Below are 4,861 nucleotides of genomic sequence, written 5' to 3'. Positions count from 1 at the left end.
CACTGGTCAAGATGCTGAATGAGGTATATTGTTAATTAAGGTAATCATCAGATAATGTAAAGTTTATTTATTGTAATTAATTTCCAACAAGTGCCCCAATAATAATTTTGATTTCAAAAGCAATTTTACAAAAAAAAATTTATTTAATTGAATTAACGATTTCATTCCACTTCCCTTAAAGACAAGTATCAGTTAAATTACAAAAAAAAAAAACGAATATTATTATTTGCAATGCAGTTCCTCCAAGCTGTGCGCAAGAATAAGAGCAGAAATTTGACTAGCAGTTACAATGAGGTAAGAATTTAATTCTGATTTGCACAGGGCCAAAGACCGATATTTCGGTTTAATTGAATTTTCATTGTCACTGAAGTTTCATTAGCACTGAATTGTTTTTCATTATTTTGCGGAAGCTTACACCAGAGTCAGATAGCGAATTTCACATTTTTGTTGCCTTTGTCAGTACATTTCATTGCGGGAGGTTACACTTGGCTCCCATTTTTATTAAATATTGTCATTCCTTTAAAATTTTTCTGGGGAGGTTACACTTGGCTCCATTTATATTAAATAATTGTCTTATAAAATTTTTGTGGGGAGGTTACACGTTCCACTCACCTTGCACTTTTTATAGCTGTGATCCTTACGCAGAATGTACAGCAATGCCATAGGTTCATCGATAGTACTAATTTTCACCATTATGATGACGGTTTTTAATCGTTATGAGAGTATCCGTGTGGAATGTGCAGCACTCGTAATCGCAAACACTGTAACGCCGCAAATGCATATCCTCCTATATCCATCTATTGCACTGCAAGTTTTTTTCCTTATTTTGTTACCTGAAGGTATAACATTTCTGTGTCTTTGTATATAGTAATTATTTTACTATTTGTATATATATATGCATTTATGTCGATGTATAATTGGTTTGTTTTGTGAATATTATTTGTATTAATATGCTGGGTCTGGCCTAGGGAAAACTATGCCATCGAACGAATACATCGATAGGTCGTGGGGAGAACCAAAGTGTGTAGGATCTTTGGTAGTGTTAACTCTGCCTTGTGGAGAGCGGGCAGAGGGAGAGTCTGGCTGGGGTGGTGCAGTGGAGCAGGTGTGTTGTGTGAAGCTCCCGCGAGTTGCCGCGCTTTCGGGGTTTGGCAGCATGTAATTGCACTCGACTTGCGATGATAGTTTCTGACATGGTGTCGCGGACGGGAAGCGTTAGCTGGCGCACATCAAGAGCCCGTTTCGCCTGGTGACCGTGTCGAGAAGAAGGCGCACCAACATCCAGCTTCTGCAACAGCGACGGCCGACAATGAGTGACTGTCGCCACCTCCACGATCGACGTCTTCAAACCTTCAATCGCCAACAAGGAAGACTGGAAGCACGTAAAGTTTTAGAACTGTATGGCAGACCTCAGCTTTTCAAACTTTTAAAATTGTTGCATCACAAAATTACAGCAACTTAGCATGAACGTTTGTTGCTCATTGTCCCAATTGCGTTACCAAGCAGGGTCCCTTCCTTTTCCGGAATGAACCCGAGTGTCGTTGAAATTCAAACGCCAGCATCATTCGATTTCACTGCTTTAATTTCAAAGTTCAGTTAAAGTATTCATAGCTGGCTACAATATTCAGATTACACAAGCACAAATTAAGAGTGCGAGTTTTGTTACCGTATTTTAGCTTACCTGTGACTGCAGCTCAGCTTGGTACGTACTAAATTTTACTATTGTTAATTGTTCAGAATCATTTAATTCAAGTTCAAAGTTAAATCTCTTATTTCTAAATTGCGTAGATTCAAGTAGCTTTTGAAATGATTGTTCAGGTAGTCCAAGACTAACCGTATTTTACTGAATTTCGATGTGCTTCAGAAAGAAAGCTCACTATTAACTTCAGTCACTAAATTAACTTTCGATTTTCCGGTTTTATTCATTCTTTTGCTAAATTAAGTCAGAGTCTAGCGAAATTTTTTACTTCTGACAAACTTTCAGTTTTCACACTGCACGTGTCAACCTTCAGTTGCCACGCTTCTAGTGCTAATTATATGTGTAATAACCTTTCTTTTTCAGTTACAATAGTAATTGTCCTTAGGACTGGCGACCGTAATTTCACCAAAATCTCTAATATCTAATTACCGCTAGTTAATTGTTAACGTAACGGCCGCACATTTACTTTCTTTATTAACTTTACCCCATTTCAAAATTAATTTCCACCTGTTTCATTAAAATTTTTCCTTTCATTTAGATGTAACCCTTTCCTCCCTCTTTACCGACAGATTAACTTCGGTGACGATTGCTTTTCCCAAATTTCCATTAGGTACACGCGGTTTAATTTTTCACTGTCATTAAGGTCGATAAGTGACACACAGTTGAAACAGTATGAAGCACACTATCGAACTACTTACGCCTTTATCTACACAGGTCCACATCGAGACACTGACGCCATCCGTTCGGTCAGTCCGTCAGGAGACTCCGCTTAGAAACGCCGAGGCTACCTTATAAGGGCGTGATCTGGGTAGCCAATGGGAATCGAGAAAACGTATTTCTCAATCGTTTGTCTTGATGAACCACGTATTCGGCGCGGGTTCACGACGCCGTATGCTTCGACAAGATGAGTTTATGAGATAATGATCTACACTTAACACTGCTGTGCCAAATGGAAGCATTTGTCGCATAATTGGACGAAACATTCAAGTTACATAGAAAGAACTGCTAGAGGCTGACTCTGAGCACTATGGGACTTAACATCTATGGTCATCAGTCCCCTAGATCTTAGAACTACGTAAACCTAACTAACCTAAGGACACCACAGACAGCCATGCCCGAGGCAGGATTCGAACCTGCGACCGTAGCAGTCGCGCGGCTCTGGACTGAACGAAGAACTGCTAGAGAGCAGTACAGACGGTAACTTATAGAAACATGCAGACGAACAGAAATGGCTCTTTCATTCCTTTAAGACAATAACTGAAGCGTATTCTGGAACAACGACTTCACTGAAACCCTAATCAGTCAGTACTACTTCTATATTGCACCACCACGTCATATGTTCTGAAACCACAATACTTATTTTGTATTCCACTGAAATGTAGCTCATGTAAGAGAGTTTCAAATGAATAAAATATTATTTAAAACATTCGATGGCCTGTATCTCTGTTTCAATACATTTCAGTTAAGACATTGCTCCACAGAGCACCTCAATTACGCTGAATTCACCACGATTTATGATGGTCCCCTGGACCTTACAAAAGGCAGGCGATGGTTCTTTACTACAGTGTGACTGTGGACGTCAGTGCATGCTCGGCAGCAGCGGGCTCCCATGCTGGCCTCAAGGTTGGGTCCACCTGCGCGGTTAACAAGTTTAGGATGGTCGTTGACGCAGGACAGTCCTCTCGTACTGTGACGCTACAACGCAGTCCTTGCTATGAATTTTTTCGTTTACTTAACACATGAAACCTTTTGTATACGATGTATTGTCTAGCGTAAGTATGTATTGTAAATACTATGTTTAAATTATGTAATATTTAACACTGGCGAGTCAGGGCATATTTAGTTAACGTTGATGTCGGAGAGAGTGTCTTGTCCCGCCTCAGAGCGCGGGAGCGCGCCAGCGGGCAGTAGTAGCAGTGACGCCTTGCTCGGAGTAAGACGTACAGTCGAGTGCTGCTATTCTTAGCTGGGTTTCATCTAACGGCTAGTGTGTGGATCTAAGTACGACGGGAAAGTAATGGTCGGCATATCTGGAAACATGGCTGGGATAGTTATTATGGATTAATGGGCATAGGGCTGAAGAAACGAGGGCTTAAATGTGAAGCGCGCTGTGGGCCCAAGTCGCAACAGTAAAAGCCCGCTGCCACATTGTGTCGCCGCCGTGGACTTCCGTCGATCCACCGACAACGAGGGAAGTAAGATCTACGTAATTTTCGTAGGATAAATTGTAGAAGGCTTGCCAGTGACTGTACTGTACAAGTGGGACAATTAATAACAAGCGCTTTATGATCGAAATGCTGGTGGTGGTTAGTGTTTAACGTCCCGTCGACAACGAGGTCATTAGAGACGGTGCGCAAGCTCGGGTTAGGGAAGGATTGGGAAGGAAATCGGCCGTGCCCTTTCAAAGGAACCATCCCGGCATTTGCCTGAAACGATTCAGGGAAATCACGGAAAACCTAAATCAGGATGGCGGAAGACGGGATTGAACCGTCGTCCTCCCGAATGCGAGTCCAGTGTGCTAACCACTGCGCCACCTCGCTCGGTATGATCGAAGTGTTGCAGTTACATTCCACCCGACAACAACACCAAGTAGGTTCTTTCCGATCCTTGCTTTATTGAACCGAGTGTATCACGCCATTATCAAGAGAAAATACACTCCTGGAAATTGAAATAAGAACACCGTGAATTCATTGTCCCAGGAAGGGGAAACTTTATTGACACATTCCTGGGGTCAGATAAATCACATGATCACACTGACAGAACCACAGGCACATAGACACAGGCAACAGAGCATGCACAATGTCGGCACTAGTACACTGCATATCCACCTTTCGCAGAAATGCAGGCTGCTATTCTCCCATGGAGACGATCGTAGAGATGCTGGATGTAGTCCTGTGGAACGGCTTGCCATGCCATTTCCACCTGGCACCTCAGTTGGACCAGCGTTCGTGCTGGACGTGCAGACCGCGTGAGACGACGCTTCATCCAGTCCCAAACATGCTCAATGGGGGACAGATCCGGAGATCTTGCTGGCCAGGGTAGTTGACTTACACCTTCTAGAGCACGTTGGGTGGCACGGGATACATGCCGACGTGCATTGTCCTGTTGGAACAGCAAGTTCCCTTGCCAGTCTAGGAATGGTAGAACGATGGGTTCGATGAC

At 42.7% G+C, this 4,861-nt stretch overlaps 1 non-coding gene across 1 annotated transcript; it reads right to left on the bottom strand.

Annotated features, from left to right (window-relative positions):
- Positions 1 to 4,166: 4,166 nt before the first annotated feature.
- Trnaa-cgc (transfer RNA alanine (anticodon CGC)) lies at positions 4,167 to 4,239 on the bottom strand. Its single transcript has one exon. It is a non-coding gene; the product is annotated as a tRNA-Ala (tRNA).
- Between the last annotated feature and the right edge of the window lie 622 nt (positions 4,240 to 4,861).

Source organism: Schistocerca cancellata, chromosome 9, assembly GCF_023864275.1.
Source record: "Schistocerca cancellata isolate TAMUIC-IGC-003103 chromosome 9, iqSchCanc2.1, whole genome shotgun sequence".
In the NCBI taxonomy this organism is placed as follows: domain Eukaryota; kingdom Metazoa; phylum Arthropoda; class Insecta; order Orthoptera; family Acrididae; genus Schistocerca; species Schistocerca cancellata.
This window is presented reverse-complemented; position numbering and strand designations above follow the sequence as displayed.